Genomic DNA, 16,566 nt, shown 5'->3' with positions numbered 1-16,566 from the left:
AGGTCTGCTATAAAAGTCCAGTCCAGTGGTGGTGTCTTGTGCTGCATCAGCCCAGTGGTGGTGTCCTGTGCTGCCATAAGTCCAGTGCTGCTGCTGTATAAGTCCAGTCCAGTGGTGCTGTCTTGTGCTGCATCAGTCCAGTGGTGGTGTCCTATGCTGCCATAAGTCCAGTGGTGGTGTCCTGTGCTGCCATAAGTCCAGTGCTGCTGTATAAGTCCAGTCCAGTGGTGTTGTCTTTTGCTGCATCAGTCCAGTGGTGGTGTCCTGTGCTGCTGTAAATCCAGTGGTGGTGTCCTGTGCAGCCAGAAGTCCAGTGCTCCTGCCGTATAAGTCCAGGGGTACTGCCGTATAAGTCCAGGGGTACTGTCGTATAAGTCCAGGGGTGCTGTATAAGTCCAGTCCAGTGGTGCTGTCTTGTGCTGCCAGAAGTCCAGTGGTGGTGTCCTGTGCTGCCATAAGTCCTGTGCTACTGCCGTATAAGTCCAGCGGTATTGCCGTATAAGTCCAGCGGTATTGCCATATAAGTTTAGCGGTACTGCCGTATAAGTCCAGCGATACTGCCGTATAAGTCCAGCGGTACTGCCGTATAAGTCCAGCGGTACTGCCGTATAAGTCCAGCGGTACTGCCGTATAAGTCCAGCGGTACTGCCGTATAAGTCCAGCGGTACTGCCGTATAAGTCCTGGGGTACTGCCGTATAAGTCCTGGGGTACTGCCGTATAAGTCCTGGGGTACTGCCGTATAAGTCCAGTCCAGTGGTGCTGTCCTGTGCTGCCATAAGTCCAGTGGTGGTGTCCTGTGCTGCCATAAGTCCAGTGCTGCTGCCGTATAAGTCCAGGGGTACTGCTGCATAAGTCCATGTGATACTGCCGTATAAGTCCAGGGGTACTGCCGTATAAGTCCAGCAGCACCACCTTATAAGTCCAGTGGTATTGCCGTATAAGTCCACTCCAGTTTTACTGCCATATAAATCCAGTGGTGCTGTCCTGTGCTGTATATTATTTACTCCAAATAAAGGGGTTATTAATATTTAATCCAAATCATTTTTACAGGGTTTGCCCCGTGTGGTGTAGGGGTACGCTCTCCTGTGCTATATTTTGTTATATAACTCCAGAAAAATAATGGAGAACAAATATTTGGAGGATAAAATAGGGAAAGATCAAGAACCACTTCCTCCTAGTGCTGCTGGCGCTGCTGTTGTTGCTGCTGGGAGTCGATCGTCATCCCAGAGGGGAAGTCGGAAGACCACTTGTACTACTTCAACTAAGCAATTGACTGTCCAACAGTCCTTTGTGAGGAAGATGAAATATGACAGCAGTCATCCTGTTGCAAAGCGGATAACAGAGGTCATAACAACAGCTTTGTTGGTGTTAGACGTGCGTCCGGTATCCGCCATTAGTGCAGTGGGATTTAGACAATTGATGGAGGTAGTGTGTCCCCGGTACCAAATCCCATCTAGATTCCACTTCACTATGAAAGCGATTCCCGGACTGTACAGGGACATTAAGAAAAGTGTCCTCAGTGTCCTGAAAAATGTGGTTGTACCCACTGTCAACTAAACCACGGACATGTGGACAAGTGGAGCAGGGCAGACTCAGGACTATATGACTGTGACAGCCCACTGGGTATATGTATTGCCTCCCGCAGCAACAATATCAGCAGCGGCGGCACCAGTAGCAGCATCTCGCAAACGCCAGCTCGTTCCTAGGCAGGCTACGCTATGTATCACCGCTTTCCGTAAGAGGCACACCGCTGACAACCTCTTACGGAAACTGAGGGACATCATCGCAGAATGGCTTATCCCAATTGGACTCTGTATGATAAACGAGATTGATTCCGCACTCATATATAATGAACTCTGAAATTAATACATATAAACCAACATTTGATGAGATACCAAGGTATAATTCCTACAATCCCTGTGTTGGTGGTGCTCCAGGAAGTCAGTAATACCCCTTTTCCACTAGCTCAAAAAACACGGGTAAATGCACGGGGGCGCGCATTTACTCGTGTTTTTTGCAAGTGGAAAAGGGTAAACCCGGATCGAGTGACCCGTGAATCCTACCCGGCTATCTACCTGGGTAGGACACGGGAATGATCCGGTAGGGTTGTAGTGTAAACGGGAGCCGTGTCGATGCGACACGGCTCCCGTTTACACTGTATGGAAGGGCGGTGCTGGGAGATCATGTGATCTCCCTGCACCACCCCTGCCGCGTCACTAGAAGCGTCACCAAAAGCCAAATAAGCATGTTAAATCTCAGAAACAGCAGGATTAATATCTTCTGTTCCCCACAAAAGCACACTATACCTTCAAAGGTAAAAGTGAAACATATTTGCTACACATTAGCTAGAGAGAAACTCTTACTCCTTGTAACGATTTCTGTTGCTAAAAAATCAAAACGGCAAAAGTACACAAATACTAATACCCCTTTCACACCGCAGCTTGAACCCGGTAAATTGCCGATTTTTAAGGCTTCCTAAACGGTTCGAGCTGCGATGTGAAAGGGTCACCTTCAATTGACCGTTTTCAAAATACCGGTATTTTGAAACGGTAAAAAAGCAGGGTCCTACCCGTTTCAGACCCGTTTCATTGTGCAGTGTGAAAGGGTCTGAAACGGTATTTGCAAGCCCCAGAAGGTGATAGGCTGTCTCCATGTGTGATGTCACCAGGCAGAAGCAGGAAATAAACATTTAAAATGACAACCACTGTTTTCTATGGGTGAAACGGGTTCAGTGTGAAAGGTACCAAAACGGTAATGAAATGGTAATATACTGGTTACAACATGCGATGTGAAGGGGGTTTAACTGCTCAGACCCGTTTTAAGAACCATTTAAAGAACCATTTCAAAAGCAGGTTTTGCGATGTGAAAGCAGCATAAGTGTATGTACTAGATTCTTTATGAATGATGTATTACCCTATAGGTATCATTTAATATGTAAATTTGCATGGGGTTGGTGTCTATAGCTATAACACAGAAAACGTTGTATTTTATAGAGAACCCCTAAGGACAGTCTCGACTTTAGATTAATATATGTATGGATACCCTAAGGTAGATATTTAAGAGGAGATATGCTTATATACGATACCAATCAGAACGAAGGCATATTGAAAAAAACTGGAAAAACGTAAGGATGATGTGCTGATATGGCTCCAAGAGGTCAGGACAGATGGAATACTGCGCCTGTCCGTTGTGGGAAACCGTAGCCTAGGACGAGCAGAGAATAGATAATAGCAGTGTCCTGGTAGGGTGCCTGATGCCCACCCGTGAGATGCGGGAAGGCCCGCTAAGCTGTAAGCTTTCAGCCACCTTGGTCCGTTCAGGGAACCGCTTGTCCCTACTGCCAACCTTGGGCGCCTGGTACCTGCCTAGGTACAGCGGGAGGTTCCGAAGGTCAGAATAGATGGATTGCTACGCCCGTCCATGGCCCGGGACGAGCAGAGGGTAGATGGTGATAGTGTCTTTATTGACCGCCCGATGTCCACCCGTGTGATGCGGCGGGACTTGCTGAGCTATGGGCCGCCTTGTTCATATAGGGAACCACTTGTTCCTGCTGCCAATCTGAGGCACCTGGTGCTCACCTATGTGCAGCGGAAGAGCCCACTGGGCTGTGTGCTAATGGCCACCTATGGGTAGTAAAAGAGGGGTGGTAGGTAATTACAGAGGCCGATATAGCTATAGCTTTTAGCTGATGTTTGCCCACCATCACCTAGGGTTTTGGAGATGGCTGGAATAGAGTGTCCTGGTATAACCTATGCCGTGGAGAAACCGCTAGTCCCTGCTGCCAGCTGCCGGTCGGAAAACGCATTTCACCCGCCGTTGCGGGCTTGTTCACTCCCGGCTCTATTAGCGTATGGGAGGTATATTTAAACCCATTTGATTATGTCCTTACACACACCTGAGCTGACTTGCATCAGGTGTGTGCTTATTATTACCCAGCATGTGCTTTGTAACCGGTATTGAGCTGAATATATTAAGTGTCTGCTAATCCACACACTTGGTTGTAAAACCCTAAATTTTACTTAACGAGTAACACAAACGTGTAATATTGAGACTCAATAGGTATTACTGAAACTTTTAATTAGAAACAAAGAAGGAAAAAACACAGAGATAGATGATATTGGTTAAAATCTGTATCAATGCGCTGAACAGACGGAAGGAAATAAAATAATAAAAACATTTTTTAAATAAAAATAAACAATAACAATAAGAGAGTATCAGATGGACCTTATCTATATAGGGGTAATATCTGACTTAATAAATGTTCCGTTCTTCAGATTAGAAAGGATTAATTATCTCTCTATTAGCTACCTGGACATACTATATGTTATATATTGAACCTTCACAGTGCCTATGATGCTCAGGGTGAGCTGTGAGACACTACAGAGAAAGAATGGCAGAGCCCATAGTATAGTATATACCAACGGGTTAAGACAGAGTCCCTTTAATTTCAACCAAATAGTGGATCCAATTGTAATATTAGAAGCACAAGGTAAAATATTTAAAATTAAAAAAGAACAACAATTAATGTTATGGATGCACTTATTCAGATAGTGAGTTTTGTGATACATTTGTATCACAGTTTAATGCTGTAAAATGAAAAAAGTAAAATAAAATCTAATAAGGAATATTACAGTAAATGATAAATTATATAATTATAAAAGACATGCTTGAAATAACATTTTTATAGATGTCAGTCAATACCTATCTGTTGAGATACAGTCTAATAATAATAAGAAAAAAATAAGATTCAACTAATTGTGGGAATGTATTCAGTTTTGGATTTCAGTGGGGGCACACAGGGCCGTAACTAGATACGTGTTACTTTCACTTGCAGCTCCCCCGCCCCCCCTTTTTGAAGCCCAGCAACTCCTGACCACCCCTGTCTCATACCCCCAGCCCTTCCGCCACTAATACCTGTACAACATTCATGAACTTGACTTGAGAGCTCTTTGTTATTCAGTCACTCTGTCCTTTATTACATTTCAAGATGCTGACATACCCAGGGTTCGAACCCATTGCCCGGTGCAATGCAGTCAGACAACCTATTCATTGAGCTATGTACCCTTGCATATAGAGGTAGATAATTCTAAGCTAGAGAATCCTAACTATGTGAAGCTTGGGTGTGGTTCATCAAATCGACAGTGTCTAGGTCGACAATGTTTAGGTCGACCACTATAGGTCGACAGTCACTAGGTCGACATGGATGGAAGGTCGACAGGGTTTCTAGGTCGACATGTGCTAGGTCGACAGGTCTAAAGGTCGACATGAGGATTTTTTTTTTGTCGTTTTCTTCGTAGAGTGACCGGGATCCCAAATTAGTGCACCGCGTCCCCTCGCATGGCTCGCTTCGCTCGCCATGCTTCGGGCATGGTGCCTTCGCTCCGCTACCGCTTCGCTCGGAACACTTTACCGTTCCAATCGTAGTCCACGTGGATCGTTAAGTATGAATAAATTCAAAAAAAGAAAAAAAATGTGAAAAACTCATGTCGACCTTTAGACCTGTCGACCTAGCACATGTCGACCTAGAAACCCTGGCGACCTTCCATCCATGTCGACCTAGTGACTGTCGACCTATAGTGGTCGACCTAAACATTGTCGACCTAGACACTGTCGATCTTCAGACCGGATCCCGTGAAGCTTACCTTGTACTTTGTGAAAAAAATTATCAGCATTGCATCTGAACAGATCTATGTAGTGTGTGGCTGCAAGGGATTGGATGTGTGGCTGCACACTACATAGATCTGCTCAATTGCAATGCTAATTATTATTTTTACAAAGTACCAGTAGCTTCATATTGTTAGAAATCTCATTGTTTTTATGTAGGAGCAAATAGATCAGGGTGTTTGACTGGAATGCAGCAGGTTTTAGGTTTGAATCCTGGGTATGGCAGTATATGGAAATGTATTATTTAATAAAGGATATTGTAACTGAATAACGAGCTCTCGTGTTAAGTGCATAAATGTGGTGTAAAGAGGAGTTGTGTCCTATCCATTTTCTTGCAGTGTTCTGTAAATGTGTGTGTATTATGATTAGAGATTAGCGGGTTTGGTTCTCCGAGAACCGAACCCCCCCTCCCTTCCCCCCTCCCCCCCCCCCCCCCCCGAACTCCACGTGGTTTACACAGTCCGAGACAGGCTCGGATGTTCCCGTCTGACTCAGAAAACCAGAACGAGGCAAAACATCAGCATCCCGCTGTCGGATTCTCGCGAGATTCGGATTCCATATAAAGAGCCGCGTGTCACCGCCATTTTCACTTGTGCATTATAGAGAAAGTGGAAAGGACGTGGCTACGTTCTCTCAGTGGAAATCTCAATATCAGTGCTCAGTATCAGCGCTTACTTATTGCTGCTCAGTAATACTAGTAGTGTGTCTCTCCTGCTCAGTGTCAGTTCTAGTATCCTCATCAGTGCTCAGTATCACTGCTCATTGTCTTTTGCTGCATTGTGGTGCTCAGTATGCTACAGTACATTACTAATAGTCCAGGGCTGCATCTTGCTGCTCAGTGTCAGTTCTCAGTATTATCCTAATCAGTGCTCAGTATCACTGCTCATTGTCTTGTGCTGCATTGTGGTGCTCAGTATACTACAGTACATTACTAATAGTCCAGTGTCTTGTGCTGCATCTTGCTGCTGTAGGGTGCTGTGGTAGTGTCCTGTCACTGTGCATAGGTCATCATCATTCCAGTCACAGTGGTATCTGGTATCTATCTAGTGGTATCTAATTACAGACATTACCGCCGTCTAATTCCAGATATATTACTGGCATATAATTCCACACATTAAAAAATGGAGAACAAAAATGTGGAGGGTAAAACAGGGAAAGATCAAGATCCACTTCCACCTATTGCTGAAGCTGCTGCCACTAGTCATGGCAGAGACGATTCAATGCCATCAACGTCGTCTGCCAAGGCCGATGCCCAATGTCATAGTAGAGAGCATGTAAAATCAAAAAAAGCAAAAGTTCAGTAAATTAACCCAAAAATGTAAATTAAAATCGACTGAGGACAAGCGTATACTTGCCAATATGCCATTTACAACACGGAGTGGCAAGGAACGGCTGAGGCCCTGGCCTATGTTCATGGCTAGTGGTTCAGCTTCACACGAGGATGGAAGCACTCATCCTCCCGCTACAAAAATGAAGAGTTAAGCTGGCAAAAGAACAGCAAAGAACTGTGCGTTCTTCTAAATCACAAATCCCCAAGGAGAGTCCAAATGTGTCGGCGGTTGCGATGCCTGACCTTCCTAACGGGAAGAGGTGGCTCCTTCCACCATTTGCACGCCCCCTGCAAGTGCTGGAAGGAGCACCCACAGTCCAGTTCCTGATAGTCAAATTGAAGATGTCACTGTTGAAGTACACCAGGATGAGGATATGGGTGTTGCTAGCGCTGAGGAGGAAATTGACGAGGAGGATTCTGATGGTGAGGTGGTTTGTTTAAGTCAGGCACCCGGGGAGACACCTGTTGTCCGTGGGATGAATATGGCCCTTGACATGCCTGGTCAAATTACAAAAAAAATCACCTCTTCGGTGTGGAATTATTTTACAGAAATGCGGACAACAGGTGTCAAGCCGTGTGTTGCCTTTGTCAAGCTGTAATAAGTAGGGGTAGGGACGTTAACCACCTAGGAACATCCTCCCTTATACGTCACCTGCAGCGCATTCATCAGAAGTCAGTGACAAGTTCAAAAACTTTGGGTGACAGTAGAAGCAGTCCACTGACAACTAAGGGGGTAATTCCAATTGATCTCAGCAGGAATTTTGTTAGCAGTTGGGCAAAACCATGTGCACTGCAGGGGAGGCAGATATAACATGTGCAGAGAGAGTTAGATTTGGGTGTGGTGAGTTCAATCTAAATTGCAGTGTAAAAATAAAGCAGCCACTATTTACCCTGCACAGAAACAAAATAACCCACCCAAATCTAACTCTCTCTGCAAATGTTATATCTGCCCCCCCCCCCCCCCCCCCCCCCCTGCAGTGCACATGGTTTTGCCCAACTGCTAAAAAATTTCCTGCTGCGATCAACTTGGAATTACCCCCTAAATCCCTTCTTCCTCTTGTACCCAAGCTCCTGCAAACCACACCACCAACTCCCTCAGTGTCAATTTCCTCCTTAGATAGGAATGCCAATAGTCCTGCAGGCCATGTCACTGGCAAGTCTGACGAGTCCTCTCCTAACTGGGATTCCTTCAATGGATCCTTGAGTGTAACGCCTACTGCTGCTGGCGCTGCTGTTGTTGCTGCTGGGAGTCGATCGTCATCCCAGAGGGAAAGTCGGACTCGTAAGACCACTTTTACTACTTCCACCAAGCAATTGACTGTCCAACAGTCCTTTGCGAGGAAGATGAAATATCACAGCAGTCATCCTGTTGCAATGCGGATAACTGAGGCCTTGACAACTATGTTGGTGTTAGACGTGCGTCCGGTATCCACTGTTAGTTCACAAGGAATTAGAGAATTGCTTGAGGTAGTGTGTCCCTGGTACCAAATACCATCTAGGTTCCACTTCTCTAGGCGATACCGAGAATGTACACAGACATCAGAAAAAGTGTCCTCAGTGTCCTAAAAAATGCAGTTGTACCCAATGTCCACTTAACCACGGACATGTGGACAAGTGGAGCAGAGCAGACTAAAGACTATATGACTGTGACAGCCCACTGGGTAGTTGTATTGCCTCCCGCAGCAACAACAGCGGCGGCACCAGTAGCAGCATATCGCAAACGCCAACTCGTTCCTAGGCAGGCTACGCTTTGTATCACCGCTTTCCATAAGAGGCACACAGCTGACAACCTCTTATGGAAACTGAGGAACATCATCGCAGAATGGCTTACCCCAATTGGACTCTCCTGGGGATTTGTGACATCGGACAACGCCACCAATATTGTGCATGCATTACATGTGGGCAAATTCCAGCACGTACCATGTTTTGCACATACAATTAATTGGGTGGTGCAGAATTTTTTTGAAAAATGACAGGGGCGTGCAAGAGATGCTGTCGGTGGCCCGAAAAATTGCGGGCCACTTTTGACATTCAGCCACCGCGTGCCACTCTTAGATGGGCCAGGTGTCTGTGCCTCACACTTAGGGTCGCTAGCGACCTCAGTGCAACCTTTTGGCCAAAAAACAATATTGTGAGGAGTGAGGTGTTCAGAATAGAGTGGAAATGAGTGGAAATGAATGTTATTGAGGTTAATAATACCGTAGGATCAAAATTACCCCCAAATTCTGTGATTTTAGCTGTTTTTATGTTTTTTTCCAAAATCATCCAGATCCAAAACCAAAACCCGAAAGGGTGGTTTTGGCAAAACCAATCCAGATCCAAAACACGAGCATGGACCCAGATCCCAAACCAAAACATGAAATGTGCCCGCCGCACATCTCTACTTATAACCTTAATGGTCATTGCCGAAGGAACATAGGGGCAGATGTATTAAGCCTGGTGAAGTGATAAAGTGGAAGGTGATAATGCACCAGCTAGTCAGCTCCTAACTGTCATTTTTCAAACCCAGCCTGTAACATGGAAGTTAGGAGCTGATTGGCTAGTGCGTTATCACCTTCCACTTTATCACTTCACCAGGCTTAATACATCTGCCCCAGTGTTTCAGGTTTGGTGTGCTCCTGTCATTTTTCTAACAGTCTGTAACACGACAGTTACTCCAAGGCTTAGTACATAGACCCCTTACTCCTTATGCTGAAAGGTATATGCCAGAATTTCAAACAAATCAATACATTCGGTCCCTAAAAATATAAAGAATGTGATAAAGCAAATGTATACAGAGGGAACCACGCTCATCTAGGCTTCTCTGCTGCACCTAGGTGCACCAAGGCTTATTAGCATAAGACTTACATCTATTGTTCTCAGCTGCAATACAATACAGAGAGGACAGTACAGGAGGGCATTAAGTCTGATTGCCCTGGCTCAATTAATCCTAGTAAAGGCCAAGATGAACAGGGCTCCATCTGTATATACTGTAAGAATGTCCTTTTTGAGTATTTGTAAGGTGATGGATAATCACTTTGGGGCTGATTCTGATTAGCACCCAAGGCCGATATTAACACGTAATGTTTTTCAGCATCGCTTGCATCTGAGTTACGAAAAGGTCGCACAGCACATGCTTCCCATAGCGTACACGCACAGAGCTGCAGTAGTGATTGAGGCGTATGGTCTCAGAAATATATTGCAAAACTATTGGGCGGTAACTGGGACTTGGCTATTCGGAAGCACAGAGATGGACTATCTTATGGGCGGGTTATGAGAGTGTAGCGGGCATGATGCAGAAGTAATTGTGAACTCAGACGCTTGATCGCTCATACTGGAGGCCATACAGTACTCTGACGGAGAATATGCACCTAGCATAGGAGGGCAGGTGAAAGCTTCGAAGGTGCATTGATGGTAGCATCTGAAGTTGCACAGGGTTGGCAACCCAGGGGGTAATTCAGACCTGATCGCTAGGCTGCGTTTTCATACAGCGGGCGATCAGGTCTAAACTGCGTATGCGTATGCACCGCAAAGCAAAGGCACGTCGCACGGGTACAAAGCAATACGCTCCCCTGTAGGCCCCCTGCAAAAATTGCTTGCTAGCAAAAAGGTCTGAATTACCCCCTCAGTCCTTGTGCACTTAGGTGGTCATTCCGAGTTGATCGCTTGCTGCATTCGTTCGCTGCACAGCGATGAGGCAAAAAATCGGCACTTCGGCGCATGCGTATGCGGCATGAAGTAGTATTACAACGAACGATGTAGTTTCACACAGGGTCTAGCGAAGCTTTTCAGTTGCACTGCTGGCTGATTGACAGGAAGTGGGTGTTTCTGGGTGACAACTGACCGTTTTCAGGGAGTGTTCGAAAAAACGCAGGCGTGCCAGCAAAAATGCAGGCGTGGCTGGGCGTGATCGTGACGTCAAAACAGGAACTGAACAGTCTGAAGTGATCGCAAGCGCTGAGTAGGTCTGACGCTACTCTGAAACTGCACAAAATTATTTTGTAGCCGCTCTGCGATCCTTTCGTTTGCTCTTCTGCTAAGCTAAAATACACTCCCAGTGGGAGGCAGCATAGCGTTTGTACGGCTGCTAAAAACTGCTAGCGAGCGAACAACTCGGAATGACCACCTTAGTGAATTAACAAATGGGTTTCCTAATATTTTGCTAGCATACTTAACAGGATCTCATAAGATAGATTGTAGGCAAGGATGTAATAAAGTCAAAGTTCAGATGTTTTTTTTAAAGGGGCCTCATTTACAAGGCTAAACCATGCCTTGTACTGTAAATGATTGCCCTTTTTAAAAATATGTCTGCACAGCCACCGAACTCTGAATTCATTACATCCTGGCCCGTGTTTGACATTGTTCATGAAGATGAAAGAACTCAAACTTTATGTTTGATGTTGACTTGGACTCTTACTGGGAATGAAACGCTCCAGATACTCAAACCACTGGCGTAGAGTGGAGTCTCCAAACATGTGGATGTCCTTCCCTCTTAGACAGGCAAGAGCATCGGACGGCCGAGGAAAATGTCGCGCTAGACACGTAAGGGATCTCCAGTTGTCACCATAATAAAAGCCAGAAGGCTGTGTAGGTTCCTGGCCAGGTCTACAGGCGGAGAGTTTGGAGGTGAGTTCTGGAGGAGAGTGAGATGTGTGAGGATGAGATACAAAAAAATAAAAAACAAACAACATCTAAAGGGTGATCCAACTTCACTTGGGACCCCCACATATGGGCTACACAGTTACACCTCAAAGTTACTTGCATGGAGACCAGTAGATGGGGTGTTAACAAAATCCCACCATTTCTGGAATGGATTCACCTCTCAATTTCTTAACCATTACAAGATAGTTTATCAGAAATCTGTACCACTGGTCAGAAATAAACAAGAAATATTTTCTATACCTGTACTAATAATTTTGGAGGACGCTGTCACATTATAAGAGTCAGATAGCTACCCAGAGAATTTACCAATGGCCCAGGCAGCAGTAGCTATGGGAAATTGTGCAGCAGATAATGATCAGTCAGAAGTTCTGGAAGCAGGCTCAAGAGAAGTCCATAGCCACAGACCAAATTAGTACACAAAGGATCAGAACAAAAGCATGGTGTGCAGTAGCAAATGAGGAGGGGAGTGGATGAAGGTGTTCAGAAGAAAATTATATTTACAGTTAAAAATAATTTATTAGATCTTAAGTTTTGGACATACTGTAGCACAATATACCACATAATATCAGTAAATAAACTATACTAACATTTAAAATTACATTGTTACTATGATCCCTACGTGATAACACCTTAAACTGTTAAAAGTAACTAATTTTTCAGAAACTGTTAAAAGTAACTAATTTTTCAGAAACTGTTAAAAGTAACTAATTTTTCAGAAAATGATTACATAACACATCTATGCTCTTGTCTCTTCAAATACAAATTAACACTGATAATCACCTAGCACTGAATGCTAGGTTTGAACCTTGTTTAAATTGCTAGACTGGTGGTAACTGTGCATGCACAGAGCTGCAAATATATAGAGCTCTATTTAAGACCCCTGTAGCCCTATGATTAGTTGTTTGTGACTACCATTTACGCCATCTAACCAGTACAGATGGCCATTCTACAGATGGCATTAGATGTATGGTCTCCATTTCCAGCACAACCCTTTATGGATTCTGCAATACGATTACCCAGATGGATGTAGCACAATACTCATTTAACCAATCAATGGCTGCAGTAGGCAGCCATCAACCCAGCAGAAAATGGCACCAAGGAGGAGGATAGTGCTGGACCTCACCGGAGAGGTAAAATGCCACTGTTATTTAGAGAGAAGATGAACTTCACTTATGTAAAAAGGAAATGATTACTGTATAAGAATTGATATACTCATAACAGTGCATTATATTGTCCTGCAGGTAACTTACCCAGTGTGCTGTTATCTGCGGTGACACTGATTGGAGAAACTTTGCCAGAGATAATCTTGTCAGTGACAGGGCTGAGGGAGAGGAAGCACTGTTTATTACACAGACTGCAATGTGTCAGATGCATAATTACAACTGAAAACACCAAAAAGTTTTAATTGATGCCCCAGCCCTGCCGATTCATTCCCCACATCCACCCACTCACTCATCCAATTTCTGAAGAAATGAAGCAGGATACAGATCTATCAATGGCACATCCAGATTTTTGTTCCAGTCTGTGTTGCCTGTTTCACTGCTGTCCCTGTGGAATATGCACATGGTGTGACAAAAGGATCAATTGCTGTGTTTCTCCAACATTTACTGAGATGGAGTGTCGTAAAATAGGGATCAGAAGACAAAAATTATATGAGTCCCAAGGCGCAACAGCCACTGATCCATCAGGAAAAAGAGGACCACCTAATCCTCCATAAATAACAATAAAGCAAAACATAAAAAATAAGTTCTGGCGCTGGGTCAAGTTCCAACCTGATATACAGAATGATGTTACATTGGGTTTGGTACAGTATGTGTGACCGGCGGATGGGATGCCGGCTATCACAATACCAACGCCGGCATCCCGATCTTTAAACTCCCGACGGGTGAGATAGGTATGATCTCCCCTACCCCTAACCCTCCTTTCCCACAGTATAACCTTAACCTCCCCCCTTAGTGCCTCACCCTAACCTTCCCCGGATGGTGTTTAAACCTAACCCCCCTCCCTGCAGCCGTACCCTAACCCTCCCCCCTTAGTGTCTATAAGCCTAACCTTCACCTGGTGGTGCCTAACTCCCCTATCCCTCCCCCGCAGCCTAACCCTAACCCACCCCCCCTTCCTACCCCGGCCCTTACCCTAACTCGCCTGTCTTAGTTACGCTCGGGATGCCGACTGTTAGGATGCCGGCTGTCGGGATGCCAGCTGTTGGGATTCCGGCGCCAGTCTCCTGAACCTTTCAGGATTCCGGTGTCGGCATTCAGATGGGTGTCGGGATTCAGGTGTCAATATTCTGACTGCAGGGATGCCGGCAGCCAGTATCTTAACCGCATCCCGTTACAATTCAATGTAAACACACACACAATATAATAGATAAACATAAGATAATGCTCAGGGGTCTATTCATGAAGCATTGAAAAGAGTGGAGAATCAGACCAGTGGAGAAGTTGCCCATGGCAACCAAACAGCACCTCCCTTACATTTTAGACCATAGACTTGATAAAGGCTTCCTTCAAAGCTGATTGGTTGCCATAGGCAATCTCTCCATTGGTCCTTTTCTCCACTGTTTTCACTGCCGGAAAAGTAACGGCCGGTTTCCCAACCACTGGTCGCAAAATCCTAACCCCAATTTGATGTAGTTCTCTATTCCTTCACTTCTGTGGCTAGTCTACTCATAAACAGAAATAGAGAAAAAAACAACTCATGGTGTAGTATGGCTCAAATCATCCGGACACCCTTAGGGTGATAATAGATGAAGAAAAGGACATCCAAATCTCCCTCATATTCATGAAAAATGGTGTACCCAACTCACAAGAGAGAGTGACAATTGATACATATAAAGGTTTCTTTATAAATGACCCTCTTCAACCTCATGAAGAACAGTAGAAGTTATTAACCCTAATTATGCCAAAGTCACGAACAGGATTTGTGTACCATACTCACAATGAGTACAGCTGATCTGTTTGCATCAAGGTTTCTTTGAGGTATACACAGGTGTCCCCGTGGGATATCCGTCTGGTGACTGAAGTTGTTTCCCTGGTCCCTGCTGGGCTGTGATCATCCCTCAAGCCACATAGGGCCATGTGATTTGTCTACAGTAAGGCATTACTGTGGACAAATCACATGGCTTGTCTTTAGCAGACATACTGGGGCCACACACTGTATATGAGCTGGGGGCCAAGGGAGGTCCACGTTTTCCTTCCGTTACATTTCTTGATGTAATACAACCAGGGCCAGTTCTAAACCTTGTGGCACACAGGGCAAAAGTTTCCTTTGGTGCAACCCCCACCACGACAGGTAAATCAGTGTTAGTGCATGCCGCAGGCACGCAGCAAAAAATAGGGGCATGACTTCATAGGGAAGGGGCATGGCCACAGTTTTGCCCCCTGTAGCTGTACTCCCAGTAGAGTTGTGCCCCCTGTAGTTTTGCCCCCTGTAGCTGTACCCCAGTAGAGCCTTGCCCCCTGTAGCTGTGCCCCCTGTAGAGTTTTGCCCCCTGTAGCTGTGCCCCCAGTAGAGTTTTGCCCCCTGTAGCTGTGCCCCTATAGAGTTTTGCCCCCTGTAGCTGTGCCTTCTGTAGAGTTTTGCCCCCTGTAGTTGTGCCCCCATTAGAGTTTTGCCCCCTGTAGCTGTGCCCCCAGTAGAGTTGTGCCCCCAGTAGTTTTGCCCAATGTAGCTGTGCCCCCAGTAGAGTTTTGCCCCCTGTAGCTGTGCCCGTAGTAGAGTTGTGCCCCCAGTAGTTTTGCCCCATGTAGCTGTACCCCTAGTAGAGTTGTTCCCCCCCGTAGAATTTTGCCCCCTGTAGCAGAGCCCCTATAGAGTTTTGCCCCCTGTAGCTGTGCCTTCTGTAGAGTGTTGCCCCCTGTAGTTGTGCCCCCAGTAGAATTTTCCCCCTGTAGCTGTGCCCCCAGTAGAGTTGTGCCCATTGTAGCTGTGCCCCTGTAGTTATGCCCTTAGTAGCGCCGCTTACAAAAAAAAAAAATAATTAAAAAAATACTCACCAGCCCCGCTCCTGCTTTCCAACCGCTGCTGCTGTCTCTGCCGCCGCACCTCAGCTCTATGGGAGAGACGTCATGACGTGTCTTCCATAGTGCCACACAGACACTAGAGGTCAATTAGGACCTCTAGCATCTGCGGATGCTCCCACTATGCCGTGCGGTGGGCGATGATGTCAGGCGCAATGCACAGCAGCATGTGGGAGCTGGGAGGGTCAGGCGGCGCAGCGCTGGCAGCGCCCTTCAGGATGCGGCTCCCCGGGGTAAAAATCCTGCTTTCCTGCGGCAAGAGCTGCTCCTGAATACAAAAGTACCACTCTGAACAGCCCGACTCCTGAGACACTGGAGGTTGTTTATGATGTCATACCTTATACATTTTTTACATCATACATTTTATCGTTTTTGTAAAAAGCGTATTACTGGATGCGCATTTCTAATACTTTTTTTTCATTTTATACTTAGCATCTCGTGTGATGTGAGCTTCTGCTGCACTAGAATAATGGAATCACGGATTATAATTAATTATTAATTGTCTAATTACGTAAATATATTTACATACACACTGTTTTTATGGCCTGAAAGGGACAATGATTTCAAACACAAAACTAATTTGGTCCATAGAACCACCCGTGACCCCGGTAGGTTTGATGACCGGTAGACTTTATTTCAGACTAACCTTAGCAACCGATTTCCAGCAGACAGTCTCACTCACCCACTCAGCAGAGAGTCCTCTAATTTATCCGTCACACTGCGGTAACCACCCGCGGAGTGGTAGATCCAGGAGTCACACGGCAGCTTCCGTGGTCGCACACACTGCCACGTGTCACCGGAGACGTGATTCCTGTATGTGCACACGTCCTTTCCTGGCAGTTCCAGGTTACACTCCATTATCTCACTGCTGCCGTTAAATTGGAAATATCCATAGAAATAGACCTGCA

This window comes from Pseudophryne corroboree, chromosome 6, assembly GCF_028390025.1.
Source record: "Pseudophryne corroboree isolate aPseCor3 chromosome 6, aPseCor3.hap2, whole genome shotgun sequence".
NCBI lineage: Eukaryota > Metazoa > Chordata > Amphibia > Anura > Myobatrachidae > Pseudophryne > Pseudophryne corroboree.
This window is presented reverse-complemented; position numbering follows the sequence as displayed.